The sequence below is a fragment of the Scyliorhinus torazame genome, chromosome 5 (genome assembly GCF_047496885.1).
Source record: "Scyliorhinus torazame isolate Kashiwa2021f chromosome 5, sScyTor2.1, whole genome shotgun sequence".
In the NCBI taxonomy this organism is placed as follows: domain Eukaryota; kingdom Metazoa; phylum Chordata; class Chondrichthyes; order Carcharhiniformes; family Scyliorhinidae; genus Scyliorhinus; species Scyliorhinus torazame.
Genome location: NC_092711.1, coordinates 70,161,234 through 70,176,936, shown reverse-complemented (window position 1 = coordinate 70,176,936; position 15,703 = coordinate 70,161,234).

Genomic DNA, 15,703 nt, shown 5'->3' with positions numbered 1-15,703 from the left:
CTTCGGGACATCCTTTCCTGCAGCGTATGAGGTAGACAACGTTGGCTGAGTCGCACGAGTATGTACCGCGTACCTGGTGGGTGGTGTTCTCACGTGTAATAGTGGTATCCATGTCGATGATCTGGCACGTCTTGCAGAGATTGCCATGACAGGGTTGTGTGGTGTCGTGGTCACTGTTCTGAAGACTGGGTAGTTTGCTGCACACAATGGTTCGTTTGAGGTTGCGCGGTTGTTTGAAGGCAAGTAGTGGGGGTGTGGGGATGACCTTGGCAAGATGTTCATCGTCATCAATGACGTGTTGAAGGCTGTGAAGAAGATGACGTAGTTTCTCCGCTCCGGGGAAGTACTGGACGACGAAGGGTATTCTGTCGGTTGTGTCCCATGTTTGTCTTCTGAGGAGGTCGGTCCGGCTTTTCACTGTGGCGCATTGGAACTGTCGATCGATGAGTCGAGTGCCATATCCCGTTCGTACGAGGGCATCTTTCAACGTCTGTAGATGTCTGTTACGCTCCTCCTCGTCTGAGCAGATCCTGTGTATACGGAGCGCTTGTCCATAGGGGATGGCTTCTTTAATGTGTTTAGGGTGGAAGCTGGAGAAGTGGAGCATCATGAGGCTATCCGTAGGTTTGCGGTAAAGTGAAGTGCTGAGGTGACCGTCCTTGATGGAGACGAGTGTGTCCAAGAATGCAACTGATTTTGGAGAATAGTCCATGGTGAGTCTGATAGTTGGATGGAACTTATTAATGTCATCGTGTAGTCGTTTCAGTGATTCTTCGCCGTGGGTCCAAAGGAAAAAAATGTCATCGATGTATCTGGTGTATAACATCGGTTGAAGGTCCTGTGCGGTGAGTAGGTCCTGTTCAAACTTGTGCATGAAGATGTTGGCGTATTGGGGTGCGAATTTGGTCCCCATGGCTGTTCCGTGCGTCTGGATGAAGAACTTGTTGTCGAAGGTGAAGACGTTGTGATCCAGAATGAAGTGGATGAGTTGCAGAATTGCGTCTGGAGATTGGCAGTTGTCGGTGTTGAGTACTGAGGCTGTTGCAGCAATGCCGTCGTCATGGGGGATGCTGGTGTAGAGTGCCGAGACGTCCATTGTGACGAGGAATGTTCCTGGTTCAACTGGTCCATGGTCACATTCACAAGACAGCCCCGAACGTCACGCAAGCACAACGCAATGCCATCCGCGCTCTCAAGACCAACCACAGCATCGTCATCAAACCAGCAGACAAAGGGGGGGGGGGGCACTGTCGTACTGAACAGAACGGACTACTGCAATGAAGTATACCGACAACTGAACAACCAAGAACACTACAGACAGTTACCCGCAGATCCGACCAAGGAACACATCCGCCAACTTAACAGACTGATCAAGACCTTGGATCCAGATCTTCAGAGCACCCTACGTGCTCTCATCCCACGTACTCCCCGCATTGGAGATCTCTACTGCCTCCCGAAAATACATAAGGCCAACACACCAAGCCGCCCTATCGTTTCAGGCAATGGGACCCTGTGTGAGAACCTCTCTGGCTACATCGAGGGCATCTTGGAACCCATCGTACAAGGTACACCCAGCTTACTGTCACGACACGACGGACTTCCTACAGAAACTCAGCACCCATGGACCAGTTGAACCAGGAACATTCCTCGTCACAATGGTTTAAGACCTGTAGGTGAATGGAAACAGTCCGAGCTGGGATACAGTCAGTGCCTTAGAAGAAGAATCGCTGCATATTTCCAGACGGGGGTAGGAATGGGTTTGCTGGTTTGGTTATTGTAGGACGGAAACAGGTTTGTGAATTGTATCAGAAAACATTAAACAGACACTCAAAAGGTGAATTAATATTAGAGGGAATCTGACCTTGGGGTTTGTTATAAAGTGTGCAACCACTGCCTCGTGAAGTGTGCTCATTTTCTACAAACTGTCTGTGAACCAATGAAATAAACCAGTCCTATAGACTCTGAGTCCCGGCTTAGATCAAAGGAACCAAGAAGGGAGAACGCAGATGGAGAAAGGTAGGCACAATAATTCAGACTGAAATGGAAAGTTCATAAAAATACTAAATGTGTGTTAACTGACCGTAAATTAAGTTGTCAAATTCATTTTAGTACAATGCAAGTTATAAACTAACGAATATGATCATTCAGTTCCTGCTCGCTTGTTTTTATTGAGTGTTGTACATAGAACATAGAAAAATACAGCACAGAACAGGCCCTTCGGCCCACGATGTTGTGCCGAACCTTTGTCCTAGATTAATCATACCTTAAATCAGAATTTACAGTGCAGAAGGAGGCCATTCGGCCCATCGAGTCTGCACTGGCTCTTGGAAAGAGCACCCTACCCAAGGTCAACAGCTCCACCCTATCCCCATAATCCAGTAACCCCACCCAACACTAAGGGCAATTTTGGACACTAAGGGCAATTTATCATGGCCAATCCACCTAACCTGAACATCTCTGGTCTGTGGGGGGGAACCGGAGCACCTGGAGGAAACCCACGCACACACGGGGAGGATGTGCAGATTCCGCACAGACAGTGACCCAAGCCAGAATCGAACCTGGGACCCTGGAGCTGTGCAGCAATTGTATTATCCACAATGCTACCGTGCTGCCCTTAAGAACAAATTAATCTACACTATATCATTCTACCGTAATCCATGTACCTATTCAAGAGCTGCTTGAAGGTTCCTAATGTTTCCGACTCAACTACTTCCACAGGCAGTGCATTCCATGCCCCCACTACTCTCTGGGTAAAGAACCTACCTCTGACATCCCCCCTATATCTTTCACGATTCACCTTAAATTTATGTCCTCTTGTAATGGTTTGTTCCACCCGGGGGAAAAGTCTCTGACTGTCTACTCTATTTAGTCCCCTGATCATCTTATAAACCTCTATTAAGTCGCCCCTCATCCTTTTCCGTTCTAATGAGCAAAGGCCTAGCACCCTCAACCTTTCCTCGTAAGACATACTCTCCATTCCAGGCAACATCCTGGTAAATCTTCTTTGCACCTTTTCCAAAGCGTCCACATCCTTCCTAAAATGAGGCGACCAGAACTGTACACTGTACTCCAAATGTGGCCTTACCAAGGTTTTGTACAGCTGCATCATCACCTCACGGCTCTTAAATTCAATCCCTCTGTTAATGAACGCCAGCACAATATAGGCCTTCTTCACAGCTCTATCCACTTGAGTGGCAACTTTCAAAGATGTATGAACATAGACCCCAAGATCTCTCTGCTCCTTCACATTGCCTAGAACCCTACTGTTAACCCTGTATTCCGCATTCATATTTGTCCTTCCAAAATGGACAACCTCACACTTTTCAGGGTTAAACTCCATCTGTCACGTCTCAGCCCAGCTCTGCATCCTATCTATGGCTCTTTGCAGCCGACAACAGCCCTCCTCACTATCCACAACTCCACCAATCTTCGTATCGTCTGCAAATTTACTGACCCACCCTTCAACTCCCTCATCCAAGTCATTTATGAACATCACAAACAGCAGAGGACCCAGAACTGATCCCTGCGGTACGCCACTGGTAACTGGGATCCAGGCTGAATATTTGCCATCCACCACCACTCTCTGACTTCTATCAGTTAGCCAGTTCGTCATCCAACTGGCCAAATTTCCCACTATCCCATGCCTCCTTACTTTCTACATAAGCCTACCATGGGGAACCTTATCAAATGCCTTACTAAAATCCATGTACACTACATCCACTGCTTTACCTTCATCCACATGCTTGGTCACCTCCTCAAATAACTCAATAAGACTTGTAAGGCAAGACCTACCCCTCACAAATCCGTGCTGAGTATTTGTGTTTGCTTTTGATGGTTTTGTGATGACCCTGTGGCCCTCACAGGCTGAGTAATTGTGTCTGTCTATCAGTGTGTGACCCCCCCCCCCCGCCCCCCCCCCCCTCTGCTGGCAAGAACGGGACCTCCCAGTGTGAGTATTTGCACGGGACCTGCTATAACTCTGCAGCAGTGTGGGCTCCATGGCGCAGAAATACACGGCACTGTCGGAGAGATCAGTTCCGGTGATATTTAAAGGAACCGTTTGGTTTTCTTTGTGTAAGACAGCCGACAATCTGGTTGGGAAATCTGGAGACTTATTTGAAGTGCCCGTGCTATATATTTTCATTAAATTCCTCGGAGGATCCCCGGGATACTGAATGTACCAGAACAGAGTATCAAAAGCAGCTGTCGAGTATCTACAGTCCAGTTTAATGCTATGTCCTTCCAGAACCGTTAATACAGATCGATCCTGGGACACTGAATCTTCACCATTTGTTCCTTCAACAAAACACAAAACGTATTCATTATCTGGGAGTGACGATAACACACGGAACACACGGTGAACATTTAAACATCGACTCACCTGGAAGCATGGTCATTATTATCAGTAACCAACATGGGGAACACATGGTGTCTGGATTAGAGTTCGACAGAAATAAGTCATATTTGAAATCTGCTCTGTTATTAAAGCGGAAATTCAGATCAGTGGAAGCTTCACTGACTGGGAGACTGAGGGGCGTTTCCCAGCGACATGATTGGCTGGTCTGTCGAAACTGATGACAGTTGGGCACCAATCAGTGTTCGTTCTGGACTAATGATATCTTCTGACTTCCTCTTTCTCCCTGTTTTCTCTGTCCCTCCAGCTCTGTCTTGTCTCAAGCTCTGCCCCGCTCTGTCGCTTGGTCTCTACGTCTCTGTTTCTGACCCTCTCTCTCACACTTCCTCTGCCTCTTTCTCTTTCTCCCGTTTTCCTTGAAGTTCAGAGTGTAAAATATCCAATTCGCCCAACTTTCTCATTTCAATGAGTTCACCAAAATGTTCAATTAAAAGGAGCAGCTATAACAGGTAAAATCTAATACCCACAACTGAAGGGTAGGATTAAAATGGAAACAGTTACATTGAAATCCGAAAATAACATTGCTATTTGTGTGAATTAGGGATCATATTCCCATCTTTTGTATGTGTTGGCATTTCAGGGTCGGGATCTCATTGTGATCTCAGTGGTTTCATATTGTTTAAACCCAGCTTCTTTAACCAATGTGGTTGAGATATTATACTGAACAACATGAATCGTCAGGATTTAAAATTAAATTGGAATTATAATAATCTTTACTAATGTCACAAGTAGGCTTACATTAATACTGCAATGGAATTACTGTGAAAAGCCCTTGATCGCCACATTCCTGCGCCTGTTCGGGTGCACAGAGGGAGAATTCAGAACGGCCAAATTACCTAACAGCACGTCTTTCGGGACTTGTGTGAGGAAACCAGAGCACCCGGAGGAAACCCACGCAGACACGGGGAGAACGCGCAGAGTCCACACAGACAGTGAACCAAGCCAGGAATCGAACCAGGGACCCTGGTGCTGTGAATCAAGGGTGCCAACCACTGTGATACCGTTCCGCCCTTAGCTCCGTGTATAAGTTTATTTTCATTTAAATAAATCGCAGTAATAACAATCTGAACCAAAAATAATGGCACATCATCACGCAACAACATCCTTCAGTAATTTGAGAGTTCAATGATTTTCCTGGAAAAGGCAACATACCTCAAAGCGCCACAAGATGGTGCTCGTTCACCGTGTTCTTCTGTTCACTGTCTTGAGTGCAGCCGTGAAAACATGGTGCTTGTGCTCCTGCTCTACGAATCCAGGACGTCAAATGGATCTCGGAAATAACCCTTTCCTTACTGCTTTCGCACTTCTCAAAGATTTACCTGAATACTTGCCATTCTATCTCCCTCTGATTGAGAGTCTATAATACACTCCCAGTAGTATGCCAGCACTGTATTGGCCCTCAACTCACTCGCTATGTCGTCAATTGGTCATCTTACAACATAGCATCCCTTCTCATGTCTGTAGTTGATTATCTAACCAATATAGCCACTCCATCCATTTCATCCCCCTGTCTATCTCTGTCGGAAAACCCTGTTAGGAGGAATGTTGAGCCTCCATTCCTGTCCCCTGTATCTGTTTCTGTAGTAACTATTATTTCACACTGCCATGTTCCTATTCTGCTCTCAACTGACCTGTTTGATTTGCTCTACTCGTGATACTGAATTATATCACATGGCCACTGCCAAAATCTCCTCATAGAATTAGAGCATCTGTACAGTGCAGACGGGGGCCATTTGTCCATCGAATCAGCACAGACCCTTGGAAGAGAACCCTACCTAGGCCCACGCCCCGGTCCTATGTCTGTGACCCCACCTTATCGTTTGGATAATGAGGGGCAATTTAGCATGGCCAATCCAAATAACTGGAATCAAACCTGGGTCCCTGGCGCTGTGCAGGGGGGTGTTAGGGTGTAGGGGGCGAGGTGGAGAGGGGGAGGGGGAAATTCTGGGAGTGGTGCGGTGGCCAGCGCTCGCAGAGATGCCTCCATCCAGGATACTTCCTCCATTCGGACCTCAGACAGCCCCTCATCCACTCCGCATTTGTTGCCCAGTGTTTGAATAGGAGGTTCTTCCCCCACCCTCACCCACCCCAGCCCCCTCCCAGACAAAGGCCATGATTATCTTGTCGACCCTGGTGAGAAGTATTTGGGGATGAAGATTGGGAATACAGAGAGGAATGTAGGCAGCACGTTTATTTTGACAATCAGTACCCTTCCTGCTGGCAGAAGAATGAGCGAGTGTTATCTTTACAGATACCCATTCTCTTCCTTCCCCAGTCTGGAGTGGTTCCACTTGTGGAGCCTCGTTCACCTGTGGACTACTTGGATCCCCAGCTACCTGAATTTGGTTTGGTCGCTTTAAACAGTAGTTATTTCAGCTCCGCTCCTCCCTTTCGGGGATTCACCGGGAAGATTTCGTTCTTCGGCCGGTTGAGTTTGTAACTTGAGAAGGCACCAAATTCCCTCAGGACTTCTGTTATCTTTCCCATGCTGGCGAGGATGTTCGATACGTAGATGAGCAGGCCATCCGCATAGAATGAGACTCTTTGCTCTCCGTCCCCTGTCCGAGGCTGTTTAGCACAATCGCTGGATTTGAAAGCAGACCCAGGCAGGCCAGCAGCACGGTTCCCGTAACAGCCTCCCCGAACAGGCGCCGGAATGTGGCGACTAGGGGCTGTTCACAGTAACTTCATTTGAAGCCTACTTGTGACAGTACGCGATTTTCATTTCATTTCATGAGCGTCCACTACTCTGCCTATCTAATAGTGATTGCCAGTGGTTCGATTGCCAGTGTGAACAGGAACGGGGGTAAAGGGCACCCTGCCACGGTTTGCTGCGCAGCGTAAAGTATGCGGAGCTAGTGGCGTTCTCCTATTCGTTCGCCGTAGGAGCGCTGTACAGGGGCTTCCGCCACGCAAGGAACCCTGCTCCAAACCCAAACTGTGTCAGTACCTCCAAGCGGTACCTCCATTCTACTCAATCGAAGGATTTTTCAGTCGCCCGGCCAACGGTCTGTTGTGCTCTCCCCGGATAGGATCATTATTACATTCAGCAGGAGTCTGATGGTCGCTGTTAGCTTTCCGCCCTTGACAAACCGGATTTGATCTTCCACGATCACTTCTGGCAGGCAGCTCTCCAGGCGCCTCGCCAGTGATTTTGATAGGACTCTTGCGTCAGTGTTTAAGGGAGAGATGGGTCTGTATCATCCACAGGCTCTCGGGTCTTTGTCCTTTTTGGGGATCAAAAATATCGAGGGTTGTCCAGCGGTTGGGCCAGGGGGTACCACCGATCCACCTTCAGTATGGAGTCGATGCTTGGCTGCCCTCTCTTTCCAGACCTCAGGGCCATATGGGCTACGATTTCGCCCCTGATCATAGTCTTCAGTGAATCTTAAAACAGAAAGATGAGACCTCCTCGTTTTGATTACAGGTACATAATCGTCGATGGCTTGGTATGGGGAGGCGGTGGCGTAACGGTATTTTCACTGGACTAGTAATCTAGAATACTCTGGGATCCCAGATTCTAATCTCACCACTGCAGGTAGTGAAATTTGAATCCAATAAAAGTCTGGAAATAAAGTCTAATGATGACCATGAAACAATTGCCCTTTGCCGTGAAAAAAAACATCTAGTTCACTAATGCTCTTAGGAAAATAAATCTGCCATTCTTACCTGGACTGGCCTCTTTGTGAACGCAGAGCAATGTGGTTCAAACACACAAGAAGATAGGAATGTTTCCCGGAAACGCAAATTGGAGCTTTTTAGATTCAGCTTTTAGTGCTGTTGATGTTTATGTCGGATGATACAAAAGGTCAAGTGACACTAAATCTGTAGAATTCTTTGTTGGCCGGCTCTGGCCAAATCGTGTGCAGGACAATGTATGAACATTGTTAAGAAGTTGGAGAAAGTGCGGACGTTATATATCAGAATAACAGGCATGATGCAAATCTTTGCACAAGGCTAGCGAAACTTGCCTTCATTTGCTTTGAACAAAGAAAGTAGAAGCGACCACAATTGAAGTGCTAAAATTTTGGTAGTTTAGATCACAATTGATTGTTTCCAAAATCAGCAGACAAAATCCCCCCCCCCCCCCCGATTTCATGGAAAATTGGAGAGTGAAAGGTGAATTTTATCTATTTTGTTGCGATATGTTAACATCCGTAGTTCGATGCATGAAAGGACGAAGGAAGAAGATTCAACGGCAATTTTCAAAAGAGAATTGTGAAGGGAAAGCAGCATGGGTAATGTGGGGTGGGAAATGCAAGTGGGACAGCGTTTCCAAATAGACATAGGTAAACTGAACCCTCACTCCGTTCCCTAAATCTCTAAGATTCTGGGCCGTTAATGTCACTCCCACACTGTTTGTTCTCAGTCACTTGAGCAGTGAGCAGGTGCAGGATGGTCACAGATTCTGCAGGTTCGACCGTCGCTATTTCCGCTCCAGCACTTGTGACGGCAGCTGGTAACCGCCGCACAGTTTGATCAGTTTACAGTCTGTGGTGACCCCGGCCACAGCTTCCGCTGGCTGCTCTCTATCTGAACCGATTGTGCTGGTGGAGACATCGATGCCTCTTGCCCCTTCCTATCACTGGTTCTGTAAACAATGCAGTTGTGCAGGAATCTGTATGTCTGCAGATCATTTCCTGCATTGAATAACCACGGAGCAAAAAAGCTGCTGATCTAAAGTACAACCAAAAATGTTGTGTCTGTTTTTAAAAAAATCATATAAACACATAAAGTAGATGGAATGAGGAAGGAGCTAAGAGGTAAATATAACTTGAATGAGTCAAAGAGGAGAAAGTATTCCGGGTTCAGATGCAGAAATTTGGCAACACGTTGCTGATGACGTTAAAGAGTTAAAGGATCCAGGTTCTATCAAAAGCGATGCAGATATTAGAACAGATACAGACAGTATAAATATGTACAGATCACTGTTGGGAATGCTGTTCAAACACATGGATCGGTTCCGTGGCTCTTATTTCATTTGGTATTAACTTCACAGACAGAGTGTGGGAGGAATTGGGAAAGATGAAGCAGGGATGAGAGAAATCCATCAGTCAGCTTGAGGAAGAAGTGGACAAACATATGACCGGCAAACAGTGGATAATTTTTTCAGCGAGACAGTGCTGTAAGTAATGGACCGAATTCCCTCTCTTTGGGCTGTAAAACACTATGATTTTGAGATAATCAATGGCTCTGTTCAGTTAGACAGACAATAGAGCACTGACTATATGAATCATGCTAACCTGCTGTTACACACAGGAAGCACCGAGGTTCGGAATCAGTGACGGTTCAAGTGGTCTATGAATTGAGAAACAACCAATCGCTCAATGGCACCGTGTGTAACGTCAAATAAAGACATCCCATAATAGTCCAATCGGTGAGGAGCAGTTTAACATTCAGGGGGAGAATGTAAAGCTCTCTCCTCTCCTCGCCCGCACAGCATTGAGTCCCGGACTGGCAGCAAGTCCCAGTCTGGAAATCAGACCCGGATTGATCCGCCTTTTGTCCACTTTCATCATGTACAGAAACCCCAGGAAAGAGCTGTTTCCAGCTGGAGCTCTGATGCTGCTGATATTGGGTGAGTTTATTTTCTTATCTGAAGCATTTTTTTTAACAATCTCATAATACCGCGTGGTTATGATGATTTTCTTTTGTTCCCAGCTGTTCAGTGTGAGGATCAGAGCTCCCACCCTGAGCAGGTGGTGTCTCGGGAAGGGGAACGGGCTGAACTGAACTGTCGGATCTCCATTGGTTCAGGTGATACCGTAGCCTGGTACAGACAGACACTGACAGGAGCTCCCACATTTATCGCCTCCATTTACCAGGGGACTGAGACCAAAGGACGCCACACACTCTCCTTTGACAGAACAACGAAGTCCAATACCATCTGTATAGATGAGAGCGCGATCCAGGACTCCGGAATGTATCTCTGTGCGAAGCAGGCACAGTGAGACACAGAGCGGATCCGGCTGTACAATATCTTGTTCACGGCCGGGTCTCCGCTGCCCCGTTTACATTTCCACAAATCAGAATCTTTAGAAATGCCGGTGATGATCAGAATGATTAATTCCCCATATTTAAACTCCATCTGGATAGAGTTACAATATCCAATAGCTGTTATTACAGTTGCAGAATGTCTAAACATGTTCTTTGGTTGTTCCACAGAGGCAGGCGGAGAAATGAATTTTCTCAGATCCCAGGTAGACAGATATGCGAGAGAAAGTTAGACAAACAATATGTAGCTAGACAGATTGATAGTAGTTAGATTGATGGACAGACAGACGGGGAAACGGGTAGATATATAGATACACAGATAGATTAGTTGATTTTGCCTATGTACCCAAGCACTCTAGTTAATTATCCCTGTATGTATCAGAACGTTAATTTCATTCTTGTTTTAACAGCTGTTCCTTGTCACACGGGGACATTTCAGATATGGATGTATCGGGTAACACAAGGACAGACCATCTCGCTTCATCACAATGTTACGCTCACTACAAATGACTTTGTATTCTGGTACCGGCAGTTTTCCAATCAGGCTGCAGAGTATCTGGTCTCCACACTCAGAGATGAAAGAGTTGAGGGAAGGTTTAAAGTGCCTGTGGACAGTGAGAAAGGTTCCATCACTCTCAGTGTTAACACGGTTGAGCTGTCAGACGCTGCGGGTATTACAGTGCAGTGAGACACTGTGGAACAAAGAGATGAGGAGACTGTCCAAGAACTCACTCAACATGAGGACTGTGGAGACAACCAGCCCGTGTGCAATGGAAATGAGAGTGATCCAAACACAATGAATAAACAAATGTTTTTCATCCGTGTGATTTATTGGAATTACAAATATGTTATTTCCAATGAAAATGCTTGCAGATTAACCCAGAGAACAATATCAATCACTTTTTGATACAGTGGCTTATTTACATTTTTTGGGCATCTTTTTTTGATGATTACGGAGCTTTCAAGACTTCCATTCTTTCCAAATGAACATCCAAACTTAACAGTTTTATGAGTTTTTTCAGTCCATTTATTTATGTAAATGAACACGGACTTTGCCAATAACGAAGGCACGTCAGAAAGCTGAGACAAGTGATCTCGGATCAATATTAAATAGAAAATGTAGTAAAAGAAAAACAACGAACAAGGCATCAGATACAGCAACCAAAGCAATAATAACACTTTGATGCTAATAATCCACCAATATCCTGCAGCAATATTCGGGAATACATTGATAATCGCTGTTTCACAGACAGGATTCCACTAGTTAACGTTCCGAGATCTTCTCTTTGGTTAGAACTTGCAGATCTGTCAGTTAGTTCACCGCTGTTGCAGGTGACAGCTGGGTTCACAGCAAATATCAGTGACGCTTCACCACAACCACATTTCGGGCAAGAATAAAGATGTGAATTACGGATTCTCAGGCACTGAAGCACGTCTTCCGGGCCGGAAGTTCTGCGTTTCAATACCACTCCAGGGCTTTATGGCTACAGAAGGCGTGTTCCTAGCCTGGTCACACACGATGATTATCAGCTTGCAAGTTCTTCCAATATAGAATAGAATCTGCAGTGCAGAAGGAGGCCATTCGGCCCATCGAGTCTGCACGAGCTCTTGGAAAGAGCACCCTACCCATGCCCAACCCTCCACCCTATCCCCATAACCCAGTAACCCCACCCAACACTAAGGGCAATTTTGGACACTAAGGGCAATTTAGCATGGCCAATCCACCGAACCTGCATATCTTTGGACTGTGGGGGGAAACCGGAGCACCCGGAGGAAACCCACGCACACACGGGGAGGATGTACACACTCCGCACAGACAGTGACCCAAGTCGGGAATCGAACCTGGGACCCTGGAGCTTTGAAGCAATTGTGCTAACCACTATGCTGTCGTGCTAATGATAGGTGGTAAGAGCTGGAGGGTTCCCTGGTCAGCCATGCTGCAAGAGGCAATGGAAACTACTGCAACACTTTGTCAGGAATAATCATGGGTCAATCTGAAGGAGGCCCAGGGTCAACCAGCGCCACCTGAGGTCTGGTACCTGGAGGATGCGAAGGCTGGCACAGGAGACGTCGGTGAACTCTATATATCATTGTATTTCAATGTCACTGGGTAGTCTGAATAAGACGGCACATGTTGCTAACCAATATGGATCCTCAATTTATCGTAAAGAGAGAGAAAGAGCGATAAACAGAAAAATGGTGTCAATCACTCTGTTACAAAATGTTCTGGTTGCTATTTGCCACAAGTTCAAATTATCCGGAAAATATGGGGCTCACAAGTCCCTTTAGTCAACGATCGGAATGACAACTCTTTCTGACAGAGAATTAAACATTCCCACTGTCCTCTATGTTAAGCATATTTCGAACATCACAACAGCGACCAAACTGGAAATGTGTTTCCTGTGGTTGGAAAGTGGTTTCGGGCATTCGGAGTCTATAAAATTTCGTTTGTCTCTCTTTAAATAAACTTTATTGGCACACGGAGGCTTATATTAACACTGCAATTAAGTTACTGTGAAAAGCCCCTAGTCGCCACATTCCGGCGCCTGTTCGGATACACAGATGGAGAATTCAGAATGTCCAAATTACCTAACAGCACGTCTTTCGGGACTCGTGGGAGGAAATCGGACAACCCGGAGGAAACCCACACAGACACGGGGAGAACGTGCAGACTCCGCACAGGTAGTGACCCAAGCCGGGAATCGAACCTGGGATCCTGGTGCTGTGAAGCCACGGTGTTAACCACTGTGCTACCGTGCTGCCACTCATTTGAGACTTGGTTCCTGTAGTTATATTCATTGTCCATCTGTTTCTACGAGGATCAGTAAAGTGTATTTTATAATTTCATTTCTTTACTTGAATCTGTGTATCCCGGATTAATTTGATGGATTGTGCCCAGCTCCTGGGATTTCCAGAATTCACTCCAAACTCTGTTTCGTTATTCATTCCGCGTAACAGGACCCCGGCAGTCTGCCAGGAACAGGAATCCGGGATCTTGCTTAGGAGACCCTGCTGTAAACCTGCCTCGTGTTCAGGGAGAGCGAGTGACCGCGACGGCCCGGTGGGGCTGCCCACCTACCTGTCAGTCATCAGTCGGACTCTATATTAGCTTGCAATCAGCTAGCTGCACATCTCATGTTTCTCATCATAAAGATAAAGGTATCTAAGAATTACCAGCACAAGTGCTTATCTGCACACCCCATTTGTCAGGCGACGCTCTGTCATTAACCCTCTCGTCTCTGAATCAAAAGCTTCAGGTTTCTGCTCCCTGTGCAGAGACGTGAGCGTAATGATCGACGCTGGTGCCTTCGTATAGTTCTCAGGCAGCGGTGCGTGGCTTTCGGATGAGATGTTCAATCGAGGGCGCAGTCTTTCCTGTAAGACGTACGTGGTGGATCGCAGGGACGTTTCCCAGGCCAATCACGTCCCTGAAACAGACAGCTCATTACACTGTCACTGTTTGAAAAAATCTACGGAGCCATAATCGGCTAATGAGTTTTCTCTATTTCTTTGCCACGGTGATGGTGTCACATCTTGGGACATAAAAAAAGGCGCCATACAAATATTACATTTCCACTCACTAAACTACCTGCATTATGATGTTTTAATACTATATGTGTTAAGAGCAAAGTTACATGGTAGAATTAGAAGCATGGATATCGCTCAGATTTCACGAACCAATTCAGACTCACCACTAATCGCAATGTTTGCCTCACGCTCCGTTATGCTGAGTGACGCTTTGATAGTTATTGTACAGGTTCAGCCCAGCTCCGTGTCTCTGTGGGGCTCAGCGCGCAGTAATACACCGTGGAGTCTGTCAGCTCTGTTTTAGACACATCCAGCGAGACGGTGTGGATTGATTCATCGAGATTCACTGAAAAACGGTCCCCTGGAAATCTAACTGGCTTATCGGTGTATCTGCTTCTCTTCATTAGAAACTCCAGGGATCCGCCGGGATACTCATGATACCAGTACAGAGAAGGAATATTGTTGCTTGCAGTGGTGTAATTACAGAACAACTGAACATTCTCTCCTTCAATCACTGTTATTGCAGCCGGTGTCTGTGACACAGAATCTCCTCGACAAAATCCTGTAAGAATCCAGAGCAATATTAAATGGAAGGCTGTCACTTCACTATGTTAATCCCCCAAATCGTAAACATCATTCTGAGAAATGTATTTGCACTGTTAAATATGAATATATTTCCCACAGTTCTGGGGCTGCAATGGGAAGGTTTTCGACCAATGCGATCAAAGTTTACTTCCTGAACATTCGGCACCTTCTGTGGAGATTAGTTCCGCTCCTCCAACTCTTGTAATTTGAAGGGGAAACTGGAAACGGTCGATGGGTTTCGTTCGAACTCTTGTATCTGTCAAAGTGCCTCATGGGCACCAGTGGAGTCTCGAGTCCCAGCGTAACTCCGGGAATCCCGCCTACTCCCAGCGTAGAGTGTTGGGATACGGTGAATAACGATGACATTTCTAATTGTGTATCAATTTATTACCCAGCTGTGTTGAGTGAATTACTCGATTAACTGTAATGCCCGCAGAAGATGTGAAAAACAGAGCTTTGTAATTTAAGAACTGACCTGTTAAAAGAGCTGCAGCTGTGAGGAATAAAGACAAAGTAACAGGCGGCATGTTTGCAGGGAGCTGGCGGTGGATCTGAGCAGAGTGGCTGAAGCTGAAATTGTTTTCGTCAAGAATTGACGAGGGGTTGAGTAACATCCGGGTCTCTGCTGATTGAGTCATTGTTGACAGCATCATCAGATGTCATCCAATCAGCTAAAACCGTCTTTGTTTTCAATTCAACCAGGGCTCCGGAGCATGGCGACTCTCTGCGAGCTCTCTCCCCCTGTACCTTTCCTTTTCTCTCCTGTCAGCGTTCTGACCTACTAAAACTATTTTCCTCATCTTATATGATTACTAACTATGTTCTTCTATGTTTTCTTTCTGCTCTTGCTCATATATTTGCTTTGGTTGGCTTCTTGTTCCGCACTGTAACCAATCACTGTTTTGTCGATGTACCATTTGTCAATGTTCTCTGTTGATTATTCTTGTGTCTACTATGTACGTACTGCGTACGTTCCTCGGCCGCAGGAAACTACTTTTCACTGGACTTCGGTCCATGTGACAATAAATCAAATCAAAAATCAAAAAACCAGTCAGGTCACTGTTCTTTTTATATCAATTTAATGCGGATAGGGAATTGGCCAGTGGCTCCCGCGGAAATTGAATACAAAAATGCGATGAAAAGACGAATGCCGCATTTTAAATAAAATGTTCGGTTTGAAGG